Source organism: Triturus cristatus, chromosome 3_1, assembly GCF_964204655.1.
Source record: "Triturus cristatus chromosome 3_1, aTriCri1.1, whole genome shotgun sequence".
NCBI lineage: Eukaryota > Metazoa > Chordata > Amphibia > Caudata > Salamandridae > Triturus > Triturus cristatus.
The window spans coordinates 1,027,209,354-1,027,221,812 of NC_140583.1; positions in this window are offsets into that span (position 1 = coordinate 1,027,209,354).

Sequence of the window (12,459 nt, forward strand, 5' to 3'; positions counted from 1 at the left end):
TGAAAGTAAGGAAGTGGCCTTTATTGAAAGCAGCGTGTGCTCCGAATACAAAAGGGGCATGTAAAAGGGAGAGGGATCTTGACCTTAAAATAAGCAATATTGATACCCTCATCACTTTACACAAACTTGAAACGGGCATGGGCAATGATGTCAGGAGCACAGACATTAATATTGTTCTAGATCAGAGGTCTTCAAACTTTTGAAGGCTGAGCCCCCCCCCCCAGCTGATTTGTTTTAAATGTCGGGCCCCCCCACCACCGGACAGAAATTTCTGGAATCTCGTACACCACATAATCGATCGCCACCCTCATATCCCAGGCCATATCCGGCAAATAATGTCCAACACAATAAGTGTGTTTAGTTAGCTGCAGGTTTGTGAGTGGTTGTGGTTAAATGACAGAGGCTTATTACACAGCTCAAAACTCAATCTTCCAGCAGGTACATTAGTCACTAGTCACTGGTGAACCACACCTGAATATAAGTGGTGGGGCTTTCATTGTTGCCTAAAAACTGCTGGATATACAAGGAACTTTTCAGTGTCAGCCCCCAGTAACAAAACCACCCCCACCTTTCCAGCCTCCCAGGGAAATGCCTGATACCCGGTGTAGCCAGTCCGGCCTTGCTACCACCCTCCAGTGGTGCCCCTCATTTTCGCATAGACCGTCCTTCATGTGTATTTGATTTCTTTTATAGTTCTATTCATCCCAAGTATGTACGGCAGGGTGTCTGAGTGAGTTACATCACACACATTATATAAAGACAATGACTCATATAAATATGAAAGTCAATGTACTTAAGATAATTGGGCTACAAGCTGTAATCATTCTTTCATCCATCATTCAGTCTTTAACCATTCATTCATTTCACCATGTCCTTCCATCTGTGTGCCCATCCATAGCCACACATTTTCAACCATTTGCAAACCTTTCCATCATATATCCTTCAATCCATCATTTAACTCATCCATCCCTCCTTTCAGCCATTTACCCTTTCACCCATCCAACCATTCTTTCACTTACTCATCCATCCACCAGTCACTCACCCTTCCACCCATTTACCCTTTTAGTCATCCATCCATCCTTATTTTCTCTCTCCATCCCCCTTTCTCTTAGCCAACCTTCCACCCACCCACCCACTCATCCACTCATGAATCCATCCATTGACGCTATCACTCATCCATCCTTTTTCTCATCCATCCTTTCTCTCATTCATCCTTCCTCTCATCCATCCACCCTTTCACTCCTTCACTCATCTACCCACCCTTTTGTCCATCTACCCTCCCTTTCACTCACTCATCCATTGTTACATCCACCTTTTCATTCATCCGTCCATCCACCCTTTCACTTATCAATCCATCCATCATTTCACTCAGCCATCCACCCATTCACTTGCACATCATCCACCCTTTCCCTCATCCATCCATCCTTTCACTCATCCATCCAACCTTTTACCCATCTATCCACCCTTCCACCCATACTTCCATCTATTTACCTTTTCTCTCATCCATCCTCCCACTCACCCATTCATCCTCTCTTTCATTATCCATCCTTTCACCCTTTCATTCACCCATTCACCCTTTCACTAATCCACTCAGCCATCCACCCATCCCTTCACTTACCCACTCACCCACCATTTCACATGAATTATGAGCTAAGCTTTCGTATGCTGGTCTGAGGGCTTAGTTTTCTCTGGGACTAAAAACCTTCGGGTGTTTTTTCAAACACCTGCAGGATACTTGCATCAGCCTTTGCCTCATGTACCTCCCAAGAGCATTTGTCGAAGTAGTGCATTGACTGTCCTGATCCTGAGGTCACTGTAAACAATTGCCTGAAAGTACCTAACTGCCACAAAAGTAGTCATGACACAGAACATCCCTTTGGAAACACCTTGTCCCCATGTTCCAGCCCTTCAACTACACCTGCTGAGTGAACCAGAACAAGGTAAAGGTGGAATGTACGCTGCACTTGGTTGTTTCAGCAGCTTCACTGCATCCCCACTACCCGATTTAGGTCCATGTATTTTCACTGTTCAGTTTTGATGGGAGATGTACTCATTCATTCATTCATTGAGTGATTATGCTTCAGGCAATGATAGGTTGTCAGTCAGCCTGTATGGACACACTTCTTTTGACCACCACCTTAAGGGGTGAAATGATTAACTCACTCAACAAGCAGACATCAAAATGTCCCTCAGCTGACCTTTGGCCATTTCCTTCCCCATTTTCTTTCTAACTATATCTTGCTCATCCTTTGCCCATCTCAGTTTTTAGCCCCAATGCTTTCATAAACGCACTTTGGAAGTTAGGTACACTTCAGTGCTTCCCATTCCTATCCAGAAGATGGAACAGCCCCTTCCTACATTATACACCGAGACTAAGCAGCTTAACTTCACCAGATCTGGAGCGTAAAACAGGCCCCTGCAAATCCTGCGGCGCAACGGGCCCCTCATCCATTCAGGTGGCGCCCCATTCAGCCCAAGACCAATAAGCATATGTGAAACTCTGGGACCCCTCCACACATTCTGCAGGGGGGCATCTTTTTGTGTTATGTCACTTCACCAAGCACTTAGAAATGGGGACTGTCAGTCATTTCAGCTGCAGTGTAGGCTGGTAGTCTCCTCTGCCATGAAACGGAACACGAAGGAACAGACAGTCTACTGTAGACTGTCTGTTCGTTTCCTTTCGGTTTCATAGCAGAGACTCCCTGCCTCTCACTGCAGCTAAGGCATATCAGCTCTAGCAATTAACCCATTCCTGGGATGGTTAGCTCTTCCCAGAAGGGAGGCAACGTTTCCCTTGAAATTAAAACAGCATGGGCACGTCGTGACCCATCCATTTCCCCTCCAACCCTCCGTGACTGCCGAACCCCCTTCACGTCCTCCCACTCCCCTCCTCCAACCCCCCCCCCCCGGGACTTCGAAAACTGGGCAGCATTAAATGGCCTAGCAGTATATTAGGGCGCAATTCTATCACAAAAGCCCACTCCACTTACCTGTTGGTGATCTTCCAAGGTGTCAAGAGACCAGCAAACTCCTTCACTGCGCGGCGGTAAAACCAGGAAAGCCTCCATAGCACACAAAGCAGAATCAAGGCAGAAAAGGCAGCAAGCACGAAGCAAACAGCAGGAATGAAAGAAGAAAGAAGTAGGTGTATGCAGGAGTTATTTGCACAAAAATTTCGCGGCACTTCCTGCCATCTATGCTGCTGCCTCCTCCTTTGTGGAACGTCAGTGGTGACGTTCCTACGTGTTGATTGGCTGCTGTTCTGGAGCTTCTCAATCTAACATCCCCATTTGAAATGGGTAAAGAAATACCAGAAGCAAAACAACTTGCAACGTGGGAAACAATGGTTAGAGTTTAGGGTGGAGTGCGCGCCCCCCCTGAGATGGTGTCGCGCCCCCCCAGGGGGGCGCGCCCCACAGATTGAAGAACACTGTTCTAGATGATCTTAACATTACATATGACGATACAGCCAAAACACAATTCAGACCACGTTCCACATTTTGCCCCGCAATTGATCATGACAACATCAACACTTTTCAAGACATTGTCACGACCAATCTCATCAAATTCTGTTGCAGAAAATGGTTTAAGGAACAAGGTGCATTACAACAAAGACACGCCCTGAGATCTCTGGCAGAGGACAATGACATTGTCATACACCCAGCTGACAAAGCTGGGAATATAGTGATTCTTAGTAGAGACAAGTACATTAAGGAGACATTACGCCAACTTACAAATGAGAGGTTCCACACAGTGGTTAATAGAGAAATATACTTACAAAGTGTAGAGGAAAACTGGGGCAAATTGAAGAATTGGAAGGACAAAGGTATTCTAGAGTGGCAGGAATATTGTTACCTCAAAAAAGATCATCCCATTCTACCAGTATTATACCTTTTACCCAAGTTCCACAAAGATAGGGACAATCCACCTGGCAGACCGATCGTGTTGCCCAAAGATAGCACCACCGAGAATATTTCCAAATATGTGGATAATTTTGTACGTAAATTTGTGAGCAACCTACCCTCACATGTCAAGGATACTAAAGATTTTCCAGGCAAATTGGAAGGCACACATTGGGAAAAAGATTTTTTATTAATTACCCTTGACGTGAGTTCACTTTATACTATCATTGATAACAATCAAGGTATCCAGGCCTGTCTCCATTACTTACAAACCAGACACATAAGATTCAAAGTTCATACCTAGATGATCCTGGAGATGATTGAGTTCTGCCTCACCAACAAAATCTTCTTGTTTGATGGGGCCCTATACAAACAGGTCCTCGGTACCACAAAGATTCCCTCATTGTTAAGTGGAGATCAATGTGCGACTCAAGTATTAAACATTGACAAAATTGAAAGATTAAAACAACTGAAAAAGAAAAACATAAGAACCCAATTACACGCTCAGGTTCTTTTGGAACATTTAAAAAATAACACTGTCCCAGTAGGCCTCCAAGTGAGAAATATCCCAGTAATTTTTATTACAGATAAGGTATATTTGGGTAAATTTGGGGGAGTAGGAACAAAATGCTCTAGGGACTGGATGGCATTGTCTATAGAAACTGCCCTTAGATTAAATGACGAAGAATTGAAGGAAATTCAGTTATTGGAACAAGAAATTCTAGGAGATAACACGATAAAAGATAGCAAATCTTTGCTTGAAACAGTCGAAAAAACAATTGCAGATTTCAAGATACACACCACTAATCAAAAAACTACGAAAGTAGCTAGAGACATCAAAAACTTTAAACTGGAAGAGACATATCCTTATTTGAAGGAGGATTTTTATCAAAATAATAATCCAAGTTCAATAAACTCACAATACAGAGGTAGGTCAAGAAATAGGTTCATCACTTTTTCTGATACATCCTCTGATTCAGACCAAGGGTCATACAATAATTATCAGAACTATTCTCAGTACCCTAGATCCCAACCTTTTTTTGGCAGAGGCAGATATCGAGGCAGGGGAGGAGGAGCAAGATGGCGAAATTTCAACACTCAATCAGGCCAGTATCAACAACAGGGCCAATACCAGACCCCGGATCAGTACCAAAATCAGGATTCAGAGACGTTCAGAACCCGCAAGAAAACATACAGACGTTAAATAGATGGGATACTGCGCAAGTGGACAAAATAGAAACTATACCCATTTACAATTTGTCCAAATACACTCCTACCCAAACTGAGTTGATGATTTTAAGTAAAGGCCTATCCTTTGTTCCAACAACGTTACAAAATCCCGTAAATACAAAAACTGAAATCTTACACTTTCTCAGAAAAGTCAGACTGAAAGCATTTTTCCTGGAAAGAGAGAGCAATGAACAAATTAACATAAGTGGTTTACGAAAGAAATCAAACTTTGTTCCAGAAAGTATATTTTTACCAGCAGAAATTCTAATCTTTGAGGAACAAGTCTTACGCGAACTAGACAGTCTACAAAAAAAGAAAATTTTCTATAATGTTAACTGCTCTAAAAATGAATTTCAAGCCCTAAGAGACTTGTCTAATAATCCGGCGATCATAATCAAGCCGGCTGACAAGGGGGGAGGAATCGTTCTGTGGGATACAGAAAAATACGACCAAGAAATAATTCGTCAATTATCTAATCCCTTGCATTACAGAGCACTAGACATTAATCCCACACTTGATTTAAAATCTAAAATCATGGAGATTACCAAGGAGGGTTTGGAGGAAGGATGGCTATGCAAAAATGAATTTGAATACTTGAATAATGACAATACTAAAACACCTAATATATATGTTTTGCCGAAGGTTCATAAAACCTTGATAGATCCACCAGGCAGACCAATTGTGTCTGCCTGTGGGTCTATCTTAGAGCCATTAGCCAAATATATTGACACCTTTCTAATCCCATTGGTGAAAGAGACCCCTTCGTATATAAGAGATACTATGGATTTGATATCAAAGATTGAAGGATTACCTTATGATAAAGAAAAACAACTCTTGGTATCCTTTGATATCGAATCTCTATATACGAATATACCACAAGAAGAGGCATTGGCTGTGATGGAATACCACCTTGACAAAAGAGACCGCCCTCATCAAGTTCCAACAGAATTTCTAGTAGCATTAGCTAGCTTGTGTTTGAAAAACAATTTTTTCAATTTTAAAGGGGACCTATATCTCCAAATTTCTGGGGTAGCTATGGGCTGCAGTTTTTCGCCTGAAATAGCCAATCTGGTGATGGCGGAATTTGAAAAAAGATGGATATATGGCGACACCAATCCCTTTAAACATCATATGGGGTTTTGGTGTCGCTATATAGATGATATTTTTATGATTTGGGCAGGAAATGATTCTCAACTAAAGGAATTCCACAATTGGTTGAACTTTAGGACAATGGAATTTAAGTTTACAATGAGCTTTGATCATATGAAGATCAACTTTTTGGATGTATTCATCCAACAAGAAATTGACAAACTAGGAGTGTGTCTATACACCAAGCCCACAGATCGAAACACCTTACTACACTTTGCAAGTTGTCATCCGCGCACATTAAAGGAGAATCTGCCATATGGACAGTTTCTCCGTATCAGGAGAAACTGTACCAATAAATCAGATTATTTTATGAATGCAGAGATCCTCAAAGAGAAATTGATAGCACGAGGATACCCCAAACAACTTGTGAAAGGTGCGCTAAAAAGAGCTTGGTATACTCCAAGGGAGGAATTACTAACACCAAAAGAAAAAGACAAAAATACCCCCTTGACTTGTGTATTGACATATGACCCCAAGGCAAACAAAATTAAAAAGATTGTCCAAAAGAATTGGAAACTGATTGAAACCCTGGGAATTCCTAAACCTCTGTTTGCTTTTAAAAAGGGTAGAAATATCCGGCAACAACTGGTGAAGGCAAATAGACCAACTGTACCCCCTAAAAAAGATCTTAGAAATCTTTTAAACTTACCACCTGTAGTGGGCCATTATAGATGCCAGAATTGTTCGGCATGTTGTCTAACAGAGGATTCCAAAGAATTGACTATCAATGACCAAATACATCATCAAAAAGTTTTTTCTAATTGCAATTCCAAAAATGCAATTTATTGCATCAAATGCCCATGTAACAAATACTACATTGGGCAGACTATACAACAGATGAAAAAACGAATACTGCAACACAAGTCGCGAATAAAATGTAAAGTCCAAGGTGCTCCGTTAGTACAACATTTCCAGACTTTTAATCATTCGGAAAATGACTTTAAATGGTCAGTACTTTGCTTAGTGGGCAACCTGGAAAAAAGCCAACTTCAGACAAGGCTAAATAGATTGGAAGCCAGACTGATTGAAAAATATCACACTACAGTTGTGGGATTGAATGACAGAGATGAAATATGGTCATTATTGCATTAAAACACGGCAGTGGCAAATAAGGCATTGAGTATGTGAGTTGTTCTTCGTTATTTCTTTAATACAGGGTCCAATAATATACTTGGTATAAAAATTGTCTGATGATGAATCGATATATGTAAAAACAGACTGTAAGGAGTGGCGGGTTCACACTGGGCTATAAGGTGACCTTCTTTGTATATATTTATTTATTATTTATAATTATATTTTCTTTGTATTATTTTAATTTGATTTTTTCAACAAATTACCTACAAGTGGTATTACGAGGTTCTAATTGAATTAGAAGTAACATTCGGGTGTTTATAATGATCACTAGCGACACTGATGTTATGGATAGTCTGCCCTCCATTTCCCTTACGGCGGAATAGAGTCCGTTTTTTAGCTCTAGTCCCTCCTCAAGCCGGATATAATCCCGCTGGCGTATTACGCGCTTCCTGATGCTGGTAAACGCGAGGAAGTTTGACGAGGAGTTTGGACGAGAAGATTTGGAATAATAAGGTGAGAAACGATAAAGAAACTACGCCTTTCCTTATTAGACATTTAGTCATCGACGTGGGTCCCGAGTATAACTATACGTTTTGTAACTTTGGCAGAGCCGACGTTTGTGGTCGTCTATTGTCCCGCAGGGATTTCTTGATAGGAACTAAGGCTATCACGGGCGTACAATTTAAGTCCTTTTGAAAAGGTAGGTTTTATAATTTAATCTTGGTTTTGCCTGGATGTGTATAATAATAATAAATTAAGGAAGTTTACGGTTAGACATCCCCTTTTTTGTTTTGTAGTCATGATTTTCCATTGAATGAAAGCTTGGAGAAGTCCATTACGAATATATTTTTACGAGACACCTCGACAGCACGGATTCCATTAGTAAGTTTAGAGTGTGTGTACATCAGGGTAAAGATGGTTTGAGTGCTTTTCCATGAATTGAGTCTTGTTATGGAACCACACCATTCGCTATGAATGAAGTTGTGAATCAGGGTGCCGCAGGTACTATATTAAAAGTCTTTCTTCGGTACTTGCTTGGTTAAGAAATATTACACTTCGTAAGGCTATATTCCCTTCAGTTGCAAGAGAGGTGGGATATATATATACATTGAGATTCTAGTTTAAAATATTGTTTATTTATTATTTCTTCTTTAATATTTGCATCCATAAAGATAATTGACACACAGTGGTGTTTAGTGCACTATTATGTTCATATTTGACACATTTAAATCGGGATATATTTTGCCCGCCACTTCAGTGATTCTCTAAAGAAACGTGTTCTTGTTTGTAAATATGAGACAGCATGATCCGTCCTTTTGCTCCAAGGTGTATATATAGTGTAAATAAGGATATAGGTTTGTATTATATTGTATATAAAAAAATAGTAATACAGAAATATTGAACTTGTATTTATAGGTGAATTTTGATGAAATCGAATATACGTGTACCCTAGTCCTGATGAGGCCTTAAAAATTCTTTGGGCTGAAACGCGTCGACAACGAATTGGAAGACATCCAGTTAATTGATTAAATTTTGTTTTGATTGATGTCTAGCGGAGTACTTTTAAGAAAGTAGAGATCAAAATGAAAAAAGATCTCTAGAGTTCTCATTTTGGTTTGTTCTTCATTACAAAGGAATGCTGGAACAGATTAATCCTACAAGCATCCAAATTCAAGTATAGGGTCGTATAGATGTATATGTGTATTGATTTTTTTCGAGAAAAGAATGTAAATATTACAAATGTTTTTGTATATATGTCTAAAAGATTAATCTTCTTATATATGTTTGGTGAAATATAAAACAATAAATACACTTAGATGCAGATCTAAGGAAAGATATATTCATTGTTGGGTCGGATTTTCTATGTATGACTAGTGAAAATAAAGAGAACATAGTCTATTTTTGAGGATTAATTAACTCAAGGGAGGAGATATTTGATTTTTTTCTCGTCACCATAACATAGTTATATTATTAATCCCTAGGTGTTAGTTTTTCCTGTCTACCTGTTTAAGTACCCAGACACCAAAGGGTTAGTATGGGTTTTCCCCTTTTTCTTTTGAAAAAAAAAAAAAAACTCGGTACCACAATGGGCACTTGCTTTGCCCCGAGCTTTGCCAACCTTTACCTAGGTCAGCGGGAGAAGGAAATATTCATGGATAATCCTGACTTTCCTGAGTTTGAGCAAGCCTTGGCTTTGCTACATTGACAATATCTTTATGATATGGAAAGGTAGTGAAGATGAGGTGAACAATGTCAGTGATAAACTCAACAGGAATTCCGGCAATATCAATCTCACCAGAACAATCAACAAACACTCAGTGGCGTCCCTTGATATCAAAATTGAGATTAAGGAAAACATCATTCAACATGAATCTGTTCCGCAAGGAGACTGCGTGCAACACGTTACTCCATGCTCTCAGCAGTCACCCGGACCCCCTGAAGTGGAGTATAACATACATGGAGCTGCTGAGAGCTTAACAAAATTGCAATTCCAACACTGCATTTCTGGAGGAAATGCAAACCATTACTGTGAGGCTTAGAGAAAGGGGGTACCCACCATGGGTTTTGAATAAAGCCATTAACAAAGTCTAGCAGGTACACAGAAAGGACACTCTGTTCACAGAAACGGACAGGGAAATGGAGAGCACGGATACTGAGAGCAATATGAGGATTATTCTCATGCACAACGTGAGTGCTAATGAAATCAAACACATTCTCACTAAACATCGGGATATACTCATGAGTGACCCCACTATCGGCCACCTAGTCAATGATAGACCCAGAGGGCCCGATTGACAGAACTAACTTAAGACAAAATCCTAAACTTACTACTTTTGGTATTCACAGAAGGCATTTAATAGTAGTAAAGTTAGGATTTTGTCTTAAGTCTGTCTTAAGTCTGCGTTAAGTCTGTCTTAAGTCTGTCCTAAGTTTGTCTTAAGTCTGTCTTAAGTCTATCTTAAGTCTGTCCTAAGTTTGTCTTAAGTCTGTCTTAAGTCTGTCTTAAGTCTGTTCTAAGATTGTCTTAAGTCTGTCTTAAGTCTGTTTTAAGTTTGTCTTAAGTTTGTCTTAAGTTTGTCTTAAATCTGACTTAAGTCTTTCTTAAGTCAAACTTAATACAAAATCCTAACTTTACTACTACTAAATGCCTTCTGTGTATACCAAAAGTAGTAGGACAGACTTAAGACAGACTTAAGACAAACTTAGGATGGACTTAAGACAGACTTAAGACAAAATCCTAACTTTAGTACTACTAAATGCCTTCTGTGAATACCAAAAGTAGTAAGTTTAGGATTTTGTCTTAAGTTAGTTCTGTGAATCGGGCCCAGTATTACCTACAGAAGAGGCCACAGCTTGAGGGACCAACTGGTCCACAGTGATGTCACCCTCTACAACACTATCAAAGACCCAGGCCTGACAGGGTTCTTTCCCTGCGGGCACTGTAAAGCATGTAAGAACAGCTATATGAGAAAGGAACTCACCACGGACAAGGGGTTTGTGAAAAAGATTACCCAATTCCTCGTATGCAGTGCCCCCTATGTGGTGTATGTCTTGGAATGTCCGTGCAAACTCAAATACATTGGCAGCATTATCCAACCAGACAATAAATGCATATTGGAACACATGAGAGCGATCACTAATGTTAACCCACAATACCCTGTTGCACGCCTTTTTCAAACATACAATTACTCAAACAGCGTGTCGCTGAGTTACTTTTGCATTGAACATATTCCTAGGCCACATAGAGGGGGGGGATAGGAAATTAAGACTCAGACAACACAAATCAAAATATATTATTGAGTGCCAAACTAAGAGCCCATGTGGCCTGAGTCTTGATGAAGAATTGGGAATTCATCTCTATGTAACATAAAATGCATTCATGGTTTTGCCAAACTGTAACCTCTTTCTGATGCTAGGGATTGAAGTACTGTCAGTACTCTGTTTTTAATCACTTGTTGACACAAGGAGATACTTAGTGGTTTTAACTAATTCACTGTTTTATCCCTTGTTTTTTCACTGCAGGAAGAAAGGAAGGGACCCAACCTACCTTAGTAGTTCACCCTCACGGGTTCCCTACCCTTTTCTTCAGAGGCAAGAGGCGGTGATAAGTCACTCCGGATATGAACGTACACCTGTGGTTTGCTTTTTATCTTTTTTCTTCTTGTTTTCCCCCTGTTTCATATTTGTGTACATCAGTATGGCACCGGCCCGTTATGCATTATATATTTGACAATTACTTACTGTGATTTCATACTTTGCTTGTTCCATAGTATCAACAATGTCTATGTCTAAGTAAGGGGTGGTTGGGCACTTGACCATTATATCAAGACATCCACAGTATTTTGATACCAAGCATTATTCAATGCACATCACATGATCCTTCACTAGTTATGATCCAATGTACCTGTACCAGTCCTGACAGGTAAGCTGTACTGGGGAACAGGCCGGTTACCCTTTTTCAATAGACTATAGGCATCAGTCCATATAATACTTATGTTGACACTCAGGGGCAGCTACCTCACAGGGAGGGCACAAGACACATTCATGATTTCTGCACGTTTCACATTATTTCTTTGGGGACGTACAACCGAAGTTAAGAAATCTTGGACTCTTTATCTGTACCAGTCAGACGTCAGCAACCTTAGCCAGGCGTGGACCCATACCCGGGCTATATAAATTACACATTATGTGTTTATGTTGTTATCCACGGGCAACCAACACAGGCTGTCTTGTTTAGCCAGGGCACGGTGCACACCGTTACATTCTCCTTCTGACACTCTGGCAATGCCAGGTGTCAGCTGCTGATCCCTTACACAGACACTACTCAAAGATGGCTGACATTAACTCATGCGTGCCCTGTGCCCTATCTGGAAATACTCTTCTTGGATACACCACACCACGGGGTGCTATACGGCGAACACATTGTATCTGAAATTAGATAATGCAGGTTCTGTTGGCACGTAATTTGGATTCTGTGCCATGAGATATACATATATCAGATTAGCATTAAGAATTATCACTATTTACCAACCCCTATGTAATTACAATGTGATCATGATCTTTGTCCCATGATGGACCGGTTCATTTAGTTTTTGTATTAACA